Raw genomic sequence first — 19730 nt, 5'->3', positions numbered from 1 at the left:
CTGTAGTAAAGCCGTGCCCATCTACCTGGTTTTCAAATAGGCGTTTGCAGAACCTGACCGAGGAAGCAAGCTAGTATTAAACCTTGACCAAATTAGCAAAAATTAAGATGAACGGCGATGAGCATAAAGCCTTTCTTGGAGATGCAGTTCACTGATATTTTCCCGTTCTCTCCGCGCACCTCCGAACGGTTTGGGGCGGCGGGTTTGTGGGACCGGTCTGGCCACCACCCGTTTCTCCAGGACGCGGGCCGGTGGCGAGGACGTGGCTCCTGGCCCACTGCAATCCCACTCCCGGGACCGGCTCGCCCTGCTCTCAAAACAGTGTCAGCGTCCACAGCTCCGCGGCCCGGCGCCGTCCGGCCGAGGGACCTGAGCACGAGCCGGCGGAGGGCGGCTGCAAGGACAGCGCGGAGCGCGGGCGCACCGCAAGTTGCTCGGCCGCTCGGTGTCCAACTTTCCCGCGCGATCGGGCGCTCCGGCTCCTTACCTTGCGCGTCCCGGGGACGAGCGGCGGCGGCGGCGGCGGCGCGCGCAAAGTTTGCGACGGCGGCGGCTGGACGGGATCACCGCGGGTCCCCCGGCGGCACAGCCCCGGCCAGCTCCCCGCTCGCGGACGCTTTGACTAAAATAGGCATCGCGGCGGCCGGCTGCGACGCACGGCGCACGCGCTGCCGGAGGTCGTCCCCGCGGGCGGAGCCCCGCGCCCCGCAGACCCGCCGCCCGGCCCGCCGCGTGCGCGCGCCCGGCTCCCGCGCTTCCTTGTTTGGGCATGAGCGGGGGCGCGCTCACGCGGGTCGACCCCCGCAGGAAAGGGCAGCGGAGTGAGGACAGACCCACGGACTGCTGCCCGAGGCTCAGAGGGCGCTCTTGCGCCGCGACACCTGGCAGCCCAGCCTGACGCGTGTTCCCCAGAGACCCCCACCTATAAGCCACCTGGCTGGATTTCAAAGAAGCGAGCTTAAGCGCTTACATTTAGGACCTGAAACTGGAAAAAAAAAAAAGGATATGTACATATGTTTCAATCAGTATTTATACTGGACACAGTATAGCGGACTGGGTAAGAAATGCAAAAAAGATCACAGTAATGAAAAGTCGGTGGAATGAGGGCAAATAGGAATAGGACAAATAGGAAGGCTAAATGGGCACCCTTTGTTAGCCACCTTGTGTCCACTGTGTGTCAGAGAACACAGCGATCCTGTGGGATCAAAGAACAAACAGACCCCCGCTGTGCCAGGACGCACAGAGACGGAGTACCGCGAGGTGCTCGTTGGTTCAGTCTCTAGCAGAGAGCACGCCTGCTCTTCCAGAGTCAAGTAGTACAGACCAAGTTTCAATCTGTCTGCTCCAGTTGGCTCTGGGACATTCCCCAAAAGCCCGTGTTCACGGCTTGGCTTGGTCCCAGCATTATAGAACCTTTAAGACCTTTAAAGAGGAGTTCGCTCAGTAGTAAAGTACTTACCGGGCGAGAAACCTGAGTTTTCAGTTCCGCAACAGCAAACAGGCTGCAACAACCTAAAACCTGTTATCCCAGTGTATCCATGGGGGCAGCGGAGAATCCCTGGAAGGTTCCCCAGCAGGGCAGAAAAAACACAGTCTCAAAGAAGGTGGAAGGCGAGACTGCAGGGGAGGTTTTCCTCTTTCCGTCAACTCAAGCTGAGCCTGCTCTCAAATCTCTCCCTCCCTCATCTGACCGTCATGCCCATACATGCTCTCTCCTCTCCCCTCTCCTCTCTTCATGAGTGGATGTCCCAGGGCATGCGGAGGGACCATCAACCTTTTCTTTTGAGTCTCCCATTAGCCTGAAAATCCCCTATTAGGCTAGTCGGGCTGTCCAGCGAGCCTCAAGGAACCTGCCTCTCATAGCCTCGCCAGAGCTGAAATTACAAATTGAACCTCCGCGCCTGATTTTTTAACATGGATTTCAGTGATCAAATTTCTGTCTTCATACTTGTGCAGCAAGGACTTTACTAACTGAACCATGTCTGCAGCCCCCTAGGGCTGTGTTGCGGGACGAATTTCCTCACACCTGCAAAGGTTTTAGAATGGTGTTAATGCAAATTCTGGGTGCATGAATATGTATTGTCAGCTTAATTTCCTTTATGTTGTCTGAAACTGGTTTTCACTGCTAACTATTCAGTCTGTTAGTTTCTAGATGTTCCGTCTGCCATTTTGGTTCCCACAATTAAATACATTTGAGGTCTGGGTGTTGATCACCGTAAACAAAAGATTTCCCTGTGTGGCTGTTTGTTCATTGGAGGATGGCTCCTTATATGAGAACTGGAATTAGCCTGTATTCTAACCGCAGAACAGTGAGTAAATTTTAGAACATTCTTGTTCTAGACGGCTATTAAAATAACTCATAGGACTGGAGAAAAGAAGGTTTGGCCGGTAAAGTGCTCGCTGTACATGAAAAAGTAGCAAAGTTCTGATTCCTTCTGAACCTGGGCAAATCCTGGGAGGGCGCTGCCTCTAATTTCATCGCCAGAAGGCAGAGATAAGGGATTCCCCAGAACAAGCCATTCAGTGAGATAGGTGTGTGGGGAAGCTCTGGGGGTTGCCCTCTAATTTTAAAAGATTTATTTATTATTTTTATTTGTGTGTATGTGTATTTGTTTGCTTGAATCTATACAAATCACGTACAGGAGCCCTCAGAGACTGATGTGTGTCAGATTGCCTAGGGTTTTCATTGCTGTGATGAGACTCCATGACCAAGGCAACTCTTATAAAGGCAAACATTTGATTGGGGCTGGCTTACAGTTTCGGAGGTTAGTTCAGTATCATCATGGCGGGAAGCCTGGCAGCTCGGAGGCAGACGTGGTGCTGGAGGAGCTGAGAGTTCTACACCCTTATCTACAGGCAGCAGCAGTAAACTCCCGTCTGCATTGGACAGAGACTGAGCATCAGAGTTCTCAAAGCCCACCCACACAGTGACACACTTCCTCCAGCAAGGCCACACCTCCTAATAGTGCCACTTTCCGTGGGCCAAGTGTATTCAAACCACCACACCTAGAGTTGGGCTCATAGGGAGGTGTGAGCTGCCATGTCCTCTGGGAACCAAACACGGTCATTTTTGAGAACAGTAAACACTCTTAACTACAGAGGCATCACTTTAGCTTGGAGCTCCAGGGTCTGATTGAGAGACCCTGCCTCCGAGAGTAAGATGGAAGAGCCTCAGGAAGGAATGTTCCTGAGATCAACCTCAGGCCTTCACTGTACACAAGTGTACACATATGCACACAGACGTGAAAATGCACAGAAAGGTACTACAGACACCATAATAATGCCTACTGGATATATAAGACAGTGGTAAGCAGACTATGGCTCCAGGACAATATATAATCGGGGCTGGCTTACAGGTTCAGAGGTTCAGCCCATTATCATCAAGGTGGAAACATGGCAGCATCCAGGCAGGCTTGGTGCAGGCAGAACTGAGAGTTCTACATCTTTTTTTTTAATTGATATATTTTTTATTTACATTTCAAATGATTTCCCCTTTTCTGGGTCCCCACTCCCCACAAGTCCCATAAGCCCTCTTCCTCCCCCTGTTCCTCCATCTACCTCTTCCCGCTTCCCTGTTCTGGAATTCCCCTATACTCTTGCACTGAGTCTTTCCAGAACAAGGGGCCACTCCTCCATTCTTTTTGGACATCATTTAATTTGTGGATTATGTCTTGGGTATTCTAAGTTTCTAGGCTAATATCCACTTATCAGTGAGTGCATACCATGATTGATCTTTTGAGACTGGGTTACCTCACTTAGTATGATGTTCTCCAGCTCCATCCATTTGTCTAAGAATTTCATGAATTCATTGTTTCTAATGGATGAATAGTACTCCATTGTGTAAATATACCACATTTTTTGTATCCATTCCTCCATTGAAGGACACCTGGGTTCTTTCCAGCTTCTGGCTACAACAAACAGGGCTGCTATGAACATAGTGGAGCATGTGTCCTTATTGCATGCTGAAGAATCCTCTGGATATATGCCCAGGAGTGGTATAACCGGGTCCTCAGGAAGTGTCATGCCCAGTTTTCTGAGGAACCGCCAGACTGATTTCCAAAGTGGTTGCACCATCTTGCAATCCCATCAGCAGTGGAGGAGTGTTCCTCTTTCTCCACATCCTCGCCAACACCTGCTGTCTCCTGAGTTTTTGACCTTAGCCATTCTGACTGGTGTGAGGTGAAATCTCAGGGTTGTTTTGATTTGCATTTCCCTAATGATTAATGATGTTGAACATTTCTTAAGGTGTTTCTCAGCTCTCCAAAGTTCTTCATGTGAAAATTCTTTGTTTAGCTCCGTACCCCACTTTTAATGGGGTTATTTGGTTCTCCGGGTTCTACCTTCTTGAGTTCTCTGTATATATTAGATATTAGCCCTCTGTCGGATTCAGGGTTGGTGAAGATCCTTTCCCAATCTGTTGGTTGACGTTTTGTCCTTTTGACAGTGCCCTTTGCCTTACAGAAACTTTGTAGTTTTATGAGTTCTACATCTTATTCTGAAGACAAAGAAAAACTAGCTTCTAGGCAGCTAGGGCAGAAGTCTTAAAGCCCCTGCCCACAGTGACACACCTACTCCAACAAGTCCACACCTCCAAATAGTGCCATTCCCTGGCCAAGCATATACAAACCATCACAATGTCTGTTTCATGCCAGTAAAATACTGTTTTGATTATCCTTGCTTTGTAACATAATTTGAAATTGGCACGTAATCCTACTTATCTGTTCTCAGGATTACCTGAGGGAGTTTTTGTGCTTCCCTGAACAATTTCAATTCTTTTGTCTACTTTAAAGACTTCAACTAGAATTTTGGTATAAATTCCTATAAATCAATACTATACTTTGGGGCGATGTAGACATTTTGTTTTTATATATTTTTTAATGACTTAAGACAACTTTTAACTTTAAATATATTTTGATCATAGTCTTAGTCTCCCCCAAGTCCTTCCAGGCCCCTCTCCCCCTTAAAAACTGTTCTTCTTAAATAAAAAAACAAACAAAAAACAAACCAAGAAGAAAGAAAACACTACCCAAAAAGAAAAACAAAACATCAAACTATAATCAAATAAAAGCGCACACACAGAGACCCACAAAAATGTGAAGTCCATCACACACAGGTTACCTCCTCTGGAACATGAGGAGGCCTGTCCTGGTGTGGTTGGTGTATTTAGTGTCACTCACTCTGTTGGAGACAACGGATTTTTCCCTCCCCCAGCAGGTACAAGCGACAGTTCAGTTGATAATTTTTACCCTAGTGACTAGGTTTTCATTCATTCATTCATTCATTCATTCATTCCTTTGAAAATGTAACAAAATAAAATATAATAAAACAAAAACTATGACATCGAAGATGGACAAGACAAACCAACAGAAGGAAGAGGGCCGGAGAAAAGGCACGAGAGTCAGAGACCACGCAGGAATCCTGTAAAAACACTGAACTGCACGCCGTGGAATAAGCACCGAGGACCTGGTACCGATTGCTGCAGGCCCCGTGCACTCCGCCCAGTCCCTGTGAGTTCAGAAGAGCATTGCTCAGGATTGGAAGGTCTCCTTCTCTCCGGGTCCTTCATCCCTGTCAGACTCTTCGCCCTTCGCGCTTCCTCTTCCACGGGGTTCTCTGGACTCTGTGGGGAGGGATTTGGTGGAGACATCCGTTCAGGTCTAAGTGTTGTAAGGTCTCTCTCTCTGCATACTGTCTAGGTCTCTCTCTGCTAAGGGAGGAAGCTTCTCTGGTAATGGCAATCAATGAACCCGGAACACCTTTCCGTTTCCTGTCTGTTCTCCCATTTCTTTCATTAGCTCCGCCAATGTGTGGGTCTCATGCTCGTTTACTTCCTTGATTCAATTGACTGCAAAGTATTATCCTAATTTTGATATTATTGCAAATGGATTTGCTCTATTAAGTTTCCAAGTGAAATACAACTGATTTTTAATTAATTTATTTTTTACTTTTTCACTTTACATCCTGCTCACCACCGCCCTCATTCTGGTCACCCCCTCACACTCCTTCCCTCCATCCCCTCTTCTCTTCTCTGATGGCGTGGAGGCCCCCTGGAGATCCCCCTACTTTGGATATTTCAAGTCTCTGTGAGGCTGAGCGTTCATCTCCCACTGAAGCCAGACAAGGCAGTCCAGCTAAGAGAGCATACCCCACAGACAGGCAACAGCTTTTGGGACAACCCCCACTCCAGTTGTTCAGGACCCACATGAAGACCAAGCTGCACATGGACTACATATGTGCACGGAGGTCTGGGTCCAGCCCACGTGTTCTTTGGTTGGCGGCTCAAACTTGAATATTTTTGTTAGTTTTAATAGTTCTAATGGCATCTTTAGAGTTTTCTCTAAGATCATGACCTCTACAGACACAATTTTACTCTTTCCTTTCTGACTTAGGCTTATTTATTTATGTCTACTTCCTCTGCTTGGTTCCAGTTCTCTATTGTTGAAAGTGGGAACTCTTACCTTAGTTTTGATCTTCGGAGAAAAGCATCCAGCATTTTACTATTGCCTATATTATTACCTATAAACTTACGGAATATGGGCTTTCGTACTGAGTACATTTTTTAAAAAAGATTTATTTATTTATTCTATGTAAGTACACTGTAGCTGTCTTCAGACACACCAGAAGAGGGCATCAGATCTCATTACAGATGGTTGTGAGCCACCATGTGGTTGCTGGGATTTGAACTCAGGACCTTTGGAAGAACAGTCAGTGTCTTTAACAGCTGAGCCATCTCTCCAGCCCCTTGAGTACATTTTAAAAATGTTTCTAATTCGTTGAGTTGTGATCATGAAAGAGAGCTGAATTTTAGAAAATTGTTCCCCACTCTATTAACATGATGTGGTTTTTTTTTTGCTTGTTTGCTTGTTGTTGTTGTTGTTGTTGTTTGTTTTTTTTTTGTTTTTTTTGTTTTTTTTTTTTTTGCTGCTGTTCATTCTGTCACTGTGGGATAGCACGGTAGTCAGTTTTCATGTTACTCCATCTTGGCATCCTAAGGATGAATCTCTCACTTGGTCGTGGTCTGTGATCGCTTTAATGTGAGTGGAATTGTGCTCACTAGACCTTCATTAGTGTGCTTTATCTATGCTCAAAAGGAACTCACACACATTCCTCAAGGACTGTGGACGTCACAAGTGAGGTCGTCTGCCCGCCTGCTCTTGTGTATTGGAAGGTTTCTTTCTTCAAAGTGGCCAAAGAAAATGTTATTTAAAAAAAAAAAAAAAAACCCAAAGCAGTGGCACCAATGGATCAGATAAGACAGAGGGCACCAGGTCCTCGGATTGGGTTCTTATCAAGAGAATGGAAGGGTGTTAGCTGTTGCTGTCCAGTGGTTACTGTTGTCTTACATTGGTCAGTTCAGATTTTCTATTGCTTCAGTCTTAGTAGGTTATGGATTTCTAGGAATTTATTTTTTTCTATGCTTTCCAGTTTGTGGGATATAATTTTTCATAGTGGTCTCTTTTGATGTTCTATGGTTGTGTGATACTGGTTGTATACCCTACCTATTTGTGTGTGTGTGTGACAGTGTCTTCCCTTTTATTACAGAATATTCCATTATGTTACTGCACCACCGTTTATTTAGCCATTCATTGTCTTAAAGACATTTTGGGTTCTTACTATATTTGATGACATATAGAAAACTGGATAAGCATTCATGTGTAATTTTTATTCAAGGGGTGGCTTTGAGACAGAGTATCTCTCTATCTCTTTGTAGCCCCGGCTGGCACTGAACTCACAGAGATCCTCCTGCCTCTGCCCTACAAGTGCTGGGATTAAGGGCATGTACCACTCTGGGGTGGATGTTTCTGTTGTACTACCTCTCTGCAAGCCTTTGCCCTCATTCTGTTGTTTAGCCAGTCACATACATTTTAGCCATTCACATACACGGGTTTTTTGCTTTCTAAATGGACTCTTTTGGTGAATTTGTTCAATATGTATGACAAAACAGCATATGCCCTGGACAGATGTTATTTAAGGTGATTAGAAAACAGAAATACCATCTTAAAGCAAAGGGCGTAAACTTTCGTGATGTTGTGATCCAGTTCCTAGACTCTAAAAATGGACAGGACAATGGCCAAGTGTTTGTAATATTGAATTTATGAAGAATCCCCATTTCAGAAGCTGTATTGCAGTTGGTACATTAGACAAGAGCTTTGCTAAGAGCTGCTACCTCTGAAGAAAACTGGTAACGCTGGAGAAGTTAGGTCTGGTTCTTCCTTCCAGTCCCATGCTCAGACTAAAATATTTATTTATCATGCTCCCAGAAATAAGACTCAGACTCAAAATTTATTTACAAATACCTCGGGCTTATAGCTAGGCTCTTCTCTGACGCCATGGTAACTTACTATAACCCATTTACTCTGACCTACATCCTGCCTCGTAGCTGGTTACCTGTGCCCAGGTGCCACGTGTCAGTCTCATCACATCGTCCTGGGAGAATCTCCTGCACCTGGCTCTATCCCAGAATTCTTTCTGCCTCCCGGATGGCCCACCTTCTTTTCTTCCCTATTGGCCATAGGCTTTTTAATTGACAGGTGATGCATCCATCTATCATACAACATATTCTCTACAAAAAAACAATTGAGAATCATAACATGATGAATTATGAAGGCAATTGAAATCTGGGACTTTGATATTAGCAGCTGGGTTTGAGCAACAGTTTTATATTTAATAATAAAATATAACTTAAAATTCTGAACTTAGTTTAGTTATCTGTAAAACCCGGGGGAAAATAACCCATGGTTAACTAGGTTATTTGACCTTTAGAGACTAATTTTTTTTATATTCAATTTTATCTTTTATTTTTTCTTTTAAATATTTATTTATTTATTTTCAGCTCAAAACTAGGTAATTTTTTTATTGGATATTTTATTTATTTACATTTCAAATGTTTTCCCCTTTCTAGGTCTCCCCTTTGGAAACCCCCATCCCATTCTCCCTCCCCTGCCTCTATGAGGTGCTCCCCCATCCACCTTCTCCTGTCCTCTCACACTGGCATTCCCCTACACTGGGGCATCAAACACCCTCAAGCCCAAGGGCTGCTCCTCCCACTGATGTCCAGCAAGGCCGTCCTCTGCCACGATGGTGGCCAGTGCCATGGGTTGCTCCATGGTTGCTTCTTTGGTTGGTGGTCCAGACCCCGGGAGCTCCGAGGCGGGGAGGGGGTTGGCAGGTTGGCAGTGTTGCTGCCTCCATGGGGCTGCAAACCCATCATCAAATTCAGTCCCTTCTCCGACTCCTCCATCAGGGATCCCTGAGCTCAGTCCAATGGTTGGCTGCGAGCATCTGCCTCTGTCTTTGTCAGGCTGTGGCAGAGGCTCTCAGGAGACAGCTGTATCAGGCTTCTGTCAGCAAGCACTTCCCGGCATCCACAATAACATCTGGGTTTGGCGACTATTTTTTAAGATGTCTAGCATCTAGGTTTTGTTTGATGAACAGTCTATCCAATCCCTCTCCTCTCCCTTCCTCCCACAGTGGCCAGGATTCTCTAGTCTGACAACTAAACTGTCCAGTGAACATATGAACTAGTTACTGGACAATTACATCTTTCATTTCTGTGCCTATCGTAGGCAGGCAGGATAGCACACACAAGACATGGCAAACAAGATTTCTTATAGGCTGCAAGAATTTGGTGCATTCTGAAATTTCCAGTATTTTGGGATTTCCCTGGATTATCCAGAAATTAGATATTGGTTTCAAAGACAAATTCATAAAATATACAAAGTACAGATTTTTAGAACCTGGGCGACTGGCAGAGCTGAGCTCCAGTAATTCACCAGCCTGCAGGTGCGCAGCAAACAGTAGCTAAAATGTCAAGCTCATCCTCTGGCTATACTCGTGGGCTTCCTTCTAAAACAGAAGCGAGAGCTGTACATTATTCATTTAAAATATTAAGCCGTGGTGGCGCACGCCTGTAATCCCCGCACTCTGGGAGGCAAAGGCAGGCGGATTTCTGAGTTCAAGGCCAGCCTGGTCTACAGAATGAGGACAGCCAGGGCTATACAGAGAAACCCTGTCTCGAAAAAAACAAATCCAAAAAACCAAAAAAAAAAAATAATTAATAATAGCAAAACCAACTGATGATGCATTCAATAGACCTTCTTAACCCTTTGGAAATGATTTTTGAAGGACGGAATTCATTAAAAGTAATCAGGCACACAAGAATCTTTTTAAAGGTTAAATTTTAAAAGGAAGATCAGAGAAGTGTCTGTGAATCGTTCTGACCCCCACTCCAAGCACTGACACAGTGGGAATGGACAAGTCGGATCTTACAAAGTTACTGTGAGTCTCAGGCAGACACACCCTCCCAGGAGGACAGGTGCAAAGGTTTAGACAACGTTGTGACACCTTCTGTGCTTTCTTTACCTTTGGGTCCTGGAGAATTGCAGCCCCTGTCCCCCTGCCCCAAGCTGTCTGATGAACTCCAAGTACCTGATTTCTGAACAGAGAGATTAAACAGCAATTTGCTCCCTGAGAAGGACACTTTTAAGGCTGCTGTTCTTCCCCAACACAATAACAACTCATTCACATGGAAGACGAGGTCTTCAGTTGTTGGAATGGCAGTGGTGGCACACACCTTTAATCTCAGTACCTAGGAGGCAGAAGAAGGGAGATCTCTATGAATCCGGGGCCAGCCTGGTCTACAGAACCATTTCAGGACACCCAGGGCCATACTGAGAAATCCTGTCTTGAAGAGCAAACAAAGAGGAAGGGCGAGCTGTAGAAAAGTAGTTCTTTGAAATTTTAAAATTCTTTCTAACAATTTTTGTTTTTTTGTTTTTTTTAGACAGGGTTTCTCTGTGTAGCCCTGGCTGTCCTGGAACTCACTCTGTAGACCAGGCTGGCCTTGAACTCAGAAATCCGCCTGCCTCTGCCTCCCAAGTGCTGGGATTAAAGGCATGCGCCACCACTGCCCGGCCTTTCTAACACTTCTTAATTTGATGGTATTGCTAGGTATTTAATTGGAAGTGAAGCCACATCTGACTTTAATCTGAGTCTGGTGAAGGCAGGACTTTGAAACGTATGACTTCTATTGTATAACACCATCCTGCCTTACAAATTAATTATCCCAAAAGATGATTTTGGAGGCATATGTGAAGCCTGGTAATAGCGAGCCAAGTAACTGGCATAAGGCTAGAAACAAAACCCGAAGCAGCACGCTGAAGGCTGGCATAACGCTAGAAGACACGCTGCCGCCATCCAGCCCTGACTGGTGAGCCAGAGCACTGGGGTTCCCAGGGGAAATGAATTATTCAAATGCAAATGTTTATTATTACTATTCCCTAAGTTGTTGTAATAAATTCATGAAAATGAGGCACCTCTCAAGTTTGCTGCATACATCAGCCTAATAAGATATGTATGAGCCCCACACCAGCGGTTTATCACTTAGCATTAAAAATGGCAGATACCGTGAACCATTTCTTTAATCTCAGATCAAACATATTTGGCCCAATTTAGAGCTGCTCAAAATGGCTCTGATGATATTTTGTTTGAAAAGTGCGGAGAACCTCATGTGCTTTCACAAAAGAATAAAAATTTTTGCGCTTTGAAGGGGAGGGAGATTTGAGAGCAACTGAGTCTGTCTAGAGTGTGGGAAGACAACTCCGGGGAGTTTCTAACCCACTCCCCAGGTATTCTGAGGCACTTTGACTGCTCCTGTAATTTTTAAAAGCTATTTTTTATATCAAGTGTACTATTTTATCTCACAAGAAGTGTATGAATATATTATGAGCTAAGAAGCTGGCATCTGAAATCAACAGAGCATTTAAATATGCCAGGAAATCCCACAGATGTTTTGAAGTTCTCAGATGACTTGGTTTAATGAATAAATAGCACTTCTAATGCCTAGAAAATGGATAGTGAGTGGCAGAACGCGGTAGAAAACATGGCTATTAATCATTTGGCGTCAGCCCTCATGTTACGAATGAATTAGAATGTTGGCACGTGTTTCCCACCTGATTTTTTCTTTTTAATATTTTCACTTTTTAGAATTTTAGTTAGTATTCAAAACAGGTTTCATCATGACACTTTAATTATATAGAAACACATATATTAATATGTACATACCTTGTACATATGTATATATGTACAAATACATATGTACATGTATACATGCATGCATATATACATATTTATACCTCGTGTATATATGTACCAAACATTTGTATGTGTGTTTGTGTGTGTGTATACACGTATTTATAATCTTGCTATTCTCCTCTGCTTCCCCTCCATTCTTGGGGGTCCCCTTTCCCCCAGTAGATTCACTTCTGCTTTCATGTATAAACATGAATTTGAATATAATTTATGAATAAGAAAAATCCATGTCTCGTTTTCTCCCTCCCCTGCCCTCACTTTATACCCTTTCCTCCCCCTTTGTAATCATCTGGATGAGAATTATGATATTAGATGAACTCTATAGGCTCATATATGTGAATGTTTGTTCCCAGTTGGTGCAAGTATTTGGGAAGGATTAGGATTAGAACTGTGTCACTGGGGATGGGTTATCGGAGTCTCTCTCTCTCTCTCTCTCCCTCCCTCCCTCCACCCCTCCTTCCCTCTCTCCATCTCTGTCTCTCTATTTCTGCCTCCTGCTTGTGGATCAGATGGAAAGTCTCCGTCACTGCTCACTGTTTCAGCACCATGCCTGCAGCCTGCGGCCTTTCCCTCTGGCAGTGATGATGATGGTAATGGACTAAGCCTTTGTAACTACAAGCAAGCCCTTAACTAAATGCTTTCTTTTGTGCTGCCTTGCTCATGTGCCTCTGAGAAACAATACAGCAGTAGCTAAGCACTACTCTCTATCTCCTTCCTACTTCTGCGTCTCATGTATACATGTATTTTAATCTAGAATCTGTATATGAAAGATTACGTGATACTTGTAATTTACTTAATGCAATGATCTCCAGTTCTATTCATTTCTCTGCAATGGACATAATTTCATTCTTATGTGTGGTGGTATCACACACACACACACACACACACACACACACTGATTGGCATCTAGGCTGGTTCCATGTCGCAGCTGCTGTGAACAGTGCAGCAGTGAACGTGGATGTGTAAGTATTTCTGTGATACGATCGCTCAGATTCCAGGAGCAGTATAGGTGGATCATACGGTAACGGCTCCATGTTGCCGTCCATCGTGGGCACACAGTTCACACTCCCCCCAGCAACGTATCAGGGATCTGTTTCTGAACCCCGCCCTCCTCAGCATGTATTGTCACTCTTTTCTTGACTATAGCCATTTGACAATGGTGACGTGGCATCTCAATGTTGTCCTCCTGTGCCTTTCCTTTGTGGGTAAGGATACCGAACATTTTCCAAGTGTTTATTGGCCGTTTGCATTTCCCTTTCAGAACTGTTCACTTTCGTATTTAGTGATATATTTTTTGTGTTTAATATTTGGAGTTCTTTATGATTCTAGATATTAATTCTATCAGATATGTAGATGGCAGACACACAAAGGCACACACACATGCACACACAATACATACACATATACACACACACAAGGACACACATACACACACATTCACACACATACATATACATACACATACACACACATGCACACACACATTCACACACATTCACATACATACACACACATTCACATACATACACACACATGCACACACACATTCACACACATACACACACATTCACACACATACACACACATTCACACACATATACACACATGTACACACATGCACACACACATGCACACGCACACGCGTGCACACACACACACACACCATTGCCCCATTCTATATTCTATCTTTCCACTCTACTGAACAGAAACCTATTAATCCACAAAGTCTCATTATTTCTTAAACAATTGGACCCCTTTTCAGACAGTTCTTGCCTATGCCTACATCCTAATGCGTTTTCTCAACTGTTTTAAGGTGGCATTGTAAGTGGCTGGTGGCCAGGAGCTCTGACTCACCTTCCACGGCGACTGTACCTAGTATGTGATTCATAATCAACTGGAACAGTGTTGGGGGGGGTGAGAAATTAAGTATATTTACAATAAAAGAAATAGCACATAGTTTTCCAATGAGGAAATAGAACATGTTTTTTTTTAATTGTATTTTATAACTCAAATTATTATGAATGAGACAGGAAAAACCATGTCACCAGAAATGGCTTATGATGGTGGGCTTGACATTCTATGTCTGTCCATCCGACTCGTTCCTAACACAGTCACACCGTATTCTAATACAAGGAGTGAAGAACTAATGGCCCCTAATGTCCTTCCAGTTTGGGTCGTTTTATCAGAATCAGGGCACTTTCCCACTGTCAGTGACACCCACCCCTCTGCCCACCCAAGCACTCTCCTACCTACCTCTCCTCCATCCACCGGTTCTTGGCAGTTAATGGCAGATCAGGAACAGTATGATGAAGGAAGGAATGATGAAGGGATACAGGCGTCTAACCTGAGCTTCCATCAGAGTTCCTTCATTTATTCATCTATTCATTATTTCCCCCATAGGGTTATATGGAAGGAAACGCCCAAGGCTAGTGTGCAGGGACAAGGAATACAGGTCTCTGCATGTCAGAGTCAATGGCAGGACCTCAGTCCACACTCTAGGGTCTCCAGCCCAGACGACCAGAGACCTGGTCCAAGGGGGATGAGGGACAGATAATCTTAGTCCTGAACCCCTTGATCAAGAGAGAAACAAAAACAGGGATTCGCTACAAATTCATGTAAACTCCACCCGCCCCCCCCCCCCCACGAGAGACAGGGTTTCTCTGTATAGCCCCGACTTTCCTGGGACTGTCTAGGCCAAGTTGGCCTAGAACTCAGAGATCCACCTGCCTCTACCTTTCAAGACAGAGGCTTAAAGACAACCACCACTACCCACCACGCCCACCATAGCCCACCACCACCACCACCATGCCCACCATGCCCACCACCGCCTACTACCCACCATCACCCACCACCACGCCCACCACGCCCACCACGCCAACCACGCCAACCACCACCCACCACGCCCACCGCCACCCACCACCACCCACCACGCCCACCACGCCCACTGCCGCTCACCACTACACAGAGAAAACTTCTTTTAACTAACAGGATAAAATGTTCCTGCCATCACTGGGAAAGGGCGTGTACCACAGGATTGGATGAGGGCAGGTTCAGAGAAAGGGCTGCTTGCTCATGCTGCATTAGTGCCTTCTCAGTTCAGTTCTTAAAATAAGAACTTAATGGGCACTTAACTAAATTATGGGTAAGCGTGTATCAGAAAAAATTTACTTACACGTGAAACAACAAAAAAACCTAGTTTATTATGAAGTCAGAGGAGCACTCCTCCAAACTCTAAGCCTTTTTCAGAGGAAAGAAATAAAACAAGCAATCACACCATTTAATTATCATTTAAATCGGAAGAATTTGCATAATAATGCACTGCCTGTTTCTGTTTGAAAACATTAATTGGGAGGTCATTAGACAGAGTCTGGGCCAGAGGCCTGAGAGTCTTTAGTGGCAAATCAAAGACCAATGTATTCAATGGAGCCTCAGTGTAATCAGCCAGAAGCCACCAGCTAAGTGCTGATAGGACTTTCAGAAAGCCTGAATCTTCTCCATTGGTCCGGTCTACCTCTCTCAGCCCCACCCTCAAGACAGTGCTGAATTGTTTATGGCCTGCAGTTGCTGAAGGGACCCATATTTGTACAAGACACCTCAAGACCAAGTTCTCAGCACAAAGGAGATTTATTTGGCCTGGAGGGGCAAAGGGCAGGGGATATAAGAGACAAAGACAGCAGATAGAGGAGGTGAAGGCAACAAGGGAGGGGGAGGGGTATTTGTTCAGGAGTGACAAAGGGCTATCTCTGGATAGAGAGGAGACAGACCAGGCACACAAGCCGAAGGTAGTTTATAGAGGTAAAGGGGGAACCCCATGTCAGGATGAGGTGTTTAATTGATTGGGCTTGTTACCTAGCACAGCCAAAAGGGGCTTCTGGCCCTGGACCACAATACTTTGATAGCAGGACCTTGGTAATCAGCCTCAGGGGGGGAGGGAATAGCCAAATAAAGGAACAGACCTTGTTGGCTAGCTTTAGGAATGTAACCTAATGGTTTTTAAGCAAGGCAGAGGGATCAGGAGAAGGGCAAGGCCAGTCAGAGCTGTTTGACACGCTCTCGGGCTAGCTAGAGTCCCCAAGTCTCCGCATTCATGAAATACAGTCTGTTCAAATATTCTTCAAATCGTTATTGTGCCTAAGTTTGCTTTTTAGTATTTCCAACATTTAGTGTCTCTTAACACATCAACACATCAGTTTTCAGGTTTTCGACTCAGAGTCATCTTGGAAGCCAAGAGCTGCTTCGGGGCTCTGCGTTCAGAATGAATAGTGTTCAGACTCCCAACAGCACGCAAGAAGGGTAAATGGTGTTTTCACGGGCCTTCCTTTACTTTGTGATAAAACTGTCAGCGGTGCTGTGGGGGCACAATCAGGATTTGAAGAGCAAGTGTTTCTCTGTGAGACAGGCAGATTGCTGACAAAGCTGCTGTCCTGTGCGGGGACAGCCTTCAGGTCATGTGACGAGGGTGAATATTAAAGGTGTGTCTAGCTTGCAAGCGCTCCCTACTTGTTTGAAATTGCTTTGTAATTCTTACTGGGTTTGAAGAATGGTTCTATTTATCTGCAAATATATAGGTGCAGACATACAGCATTTTAAACACACGAAATACCCTGTGTTTCTCATCCTACTGTGCTCTTAGCAATGAGAGAACCTAGGGAATTTAGAAGGGGCAGCAATTAGGCTCAGATGGAAATGAGCCCAGTCTTAATAGAAGTTCAACTCTAAGTGCACCACAGGAGGGCAATTCGTGGGCACTACTCTAGTTGCTTGAGTTCCCACTTGTGCTTTCCGTTTGGGCTGATTAGAATATTTTGAGATGATAAAATATAGTTTTCTAGACATTTCCCACTAGACAGTCAAGTGTCCTTACAAGGAGGTCACTAGAGGATCTTCTGCGTTGACTTTTTACCTGTAGACAAACCAATGTGTTGGCCCACACTCCATCTCTTAGCACAAGGGAGTTAACAGCCCTTCATGACAGTGGAGATGGGGAGGGTCTGATATTTATCCTTCTCTCCCTCTCAATACCCTTCATCCCCTGCGTGTGTGTGTCCTGTCTTAAAAACAGATTTCCTGAAAATACATCCACCAACAACCCTTATCGTGTTCTTCCTGCGGTGTGGCCTGAGTCTACCTCACTATGGCTTTGCTCTTAGTTCCTGTCATCATTAGAAACCTAGTTGCCAATTAATTCCTGCTAAATCACCTGGTGGAATCTAAGGTGTCACCTCAGCACCTGGTATTAATGGAAGGTAGGGACTGGTTGCTTAACTGCCACAAAATCTTTAAGACATGGAGACCTGAGTTTCTCCCAGAGCCACAGCGAAGCCCACCAAAACGCTCGTGAAGGTCTGCCTACACCAGAGGATGGCTACCGTTGTGTCGGACTGTCTGCTTAAGAACCGTGACGGCCATGTGTGTTCAGAGAGGAAAGCATGTCTCATGCTGTACTTAGTTCATGCTAGGTTTAGGTTTGAGCCGTACAGCAGCTCATCCTCGACAACACAGACCTGACCGCACCATCCCATCACGTGCCTCAGATCAGAAAGCGGCGCACACCGCTTGCTTCTCCCCAGACCCTTCCTGACTTCACTTTGGAGGTCTACCCTGCCTGCTGTCTGTCTGTGATGACCACAGTCCTGTTTAAAGACACAGGACGCGGCCAGCACAGATGGGCTCGCAGCCAGCACTCAGGTGGTTCACCCCCACTTGGGGCCTATGCCACTTGCCATATGCTACTCTTAGGTGCCATTTTTTCTGGTCTTCATCGGCAATAACCATTTCTTTCTCAATCCCACTCCATTCACTGATCAGTTCCGTTTCTCTTCAGATTCTCTTCAGAGCTTGAAAAGCACACCTGGCTTTGCCGTCCCTGCATCCTGCTTCCCATCCCCCTTCGGTCTGTTTTCCTATCACCCTATGGAAACTTCCCTGGTGAAGTTCACCGTTGCTCAGTCCACTGGGGTCTTCCAGACCTCTCAGCCACACCAAAGACACTTCACTGTTCCTTTCTCAGTGGCTCCGGGAGAAATCTGGGTCTTTGTGTCTTTAATGCGTTCCGACTAGCGATGATTTAACTCCGTGATTAGTCATCGATCTTTCTTTCTATGAGGTGCCTCTTTTATTGGTAACCATGAGGCATAAGCTGAGAACTTGTTTGTAGCAAGAACATCGTCTTCAAACTGGCATGTTATAATTCCTTACACTTATGCTACTTTTTAGTCACGTCAGAGAACTTCACATGTAAAAGAAAGAATTGCTTCCCACACCAACAATAGGACTTACATTGGTCAGAGATTCACACACACACACACACACACACACACACACACACACACACACACACACAATCAGACTCTAGAAACGGGTCTGTGGACAAGTCTCTTCTCTTCTGGGACATCACACTCCCTGGGTGCCCTTGCTACCTCACTGGCTGCTCCTCCATTACCATTTGCTGACTCCTCCCACTGTATCCTTCTGGTCACTGTGACATCCTCACAGATGAGGTCCCTGGCCATTTCTGATCTACTCTCAGTCACTTGGCACCTCCTTCGGGTCAGTGAGTTCAGACACCATTGACTGCTAAATGTCTCACAGCTGTACCTCTAGCCTGGACCTTTCCTGAGTCCATACTCACACCCAGCGATCAGGGACAACTGTCTCCTGATCTTCCTCATCCACCAGTGCTCCCACCCTGATGCCTCATCCTCAGCAGGCCGTCAAGGGATCACAGGCAGAACACATGACTATTCTATTTCAAATTCCGCGGTGGATGCTGAATCCAGGTTCCAGTCCCCCACCCACTCCAAGGCTGTCCCAATCCACACTCCCTTTCCCAAAGATCCTGACCTGGCCAGCCACACTCTGCCTAGGAGCCTACGTGTGCAACCCTAACCCAGACTGCCCTTGCCCAGGGTCGCACAGACTACCACCTCAGCTCCGCCAGGTCTTTAGTAAGTGTCACCTTCTTGCTGATACCTTCCTGGGCATCCCCCACCCACATCCTCTAATTTCCCTTTCTCCTTGACCCCATCGCTTTGTATCTATAAGCTTTTCTAGTTTGTCTTCTCTCTTGCCCCAGGATGTAAGTTCTATGAGAGATGAGTCGTGTCTATCACTGGATATATCTATCTATCATCTGGGTCCAGTTTATAACCCAGAGCCACAAACAGGGCATTAGGTCCATTTGTCAAATGATTCTACCGAGGTCCACTGCATAGGAGTTCCAGAAAACCAGCTTTCTGAAGACCTGGGCACAGGGTCTGCACATAAGCACCTCTTTGCTAAACTCTTTTTACGGGTCTGAGAACTCACCATGAAGCCGCCCCTCTTCTGTCAAAGCCTTGCCTCTGTAGCGGAACATGCAATTCAAAAGGCCGTGTACATTTGAACTATCTGCTTATGGGCAGCTATTGACTCAGTAATTGTTATGCAGTTTTGCTCTCTATGAGTTGCTGCTTTTAATAACAATCGTAAAGTGTAAGCTCAGGACTTGTTTACATCAAGGAAGTTGTTTTCAGATTGGCGAGTTATGGTTTCTTAGGTTTATTCTTCTTTTTGAGTCATTTCAAAGAACTTCACATATAAAAGAGATTGCTTCCCACAACAATGTAACTTACATTCATCAGAGATTGTCACACAAAAAA

General features: G+C 45.3%; 1 protein-coding gene across 1 annotated transcript in view; it reads right to left on the bottom strand.

Annotated features, from left to right (window-relative positions):
* Nucleotides 1-590, bottom strand: part of Bves (blood vessel epicardial substance) — a 31786-nt gene extending 31196 nt beyond the window's left edge. Inside the window, exon 1 of the mRNA XM_052163852.1 lies at nt 488-590. The gene's annotated coding sequence lies outside the window, so the exon portion shown is untranslated. The remainder of the gene's footprint in view (nt 1-487) is intronic.
* Between the last annotated feature and the right edge of the window lie 19140 nt (nt 591-19730).

Source organism: Apodemus sylvaticus, chromosome 19 (genome assembly GCF_947179515.1).
Source record: "Apodemus sylvaticus chromosome 19, mApoSyl1.1, whole genome shotgun sequence".
NCBI classification, from domain to species: Eukaryota; Metazoa; Chordata; class Mammalia; order Rodentia; family Muridae; genus Apodemus; species Apodemus sylvaticus.
The sequence above is the reverse complement of the archived record's forward strand: the minus strand, read 5'-3'. Positions and strand labels throughout refer to the sequence as shown.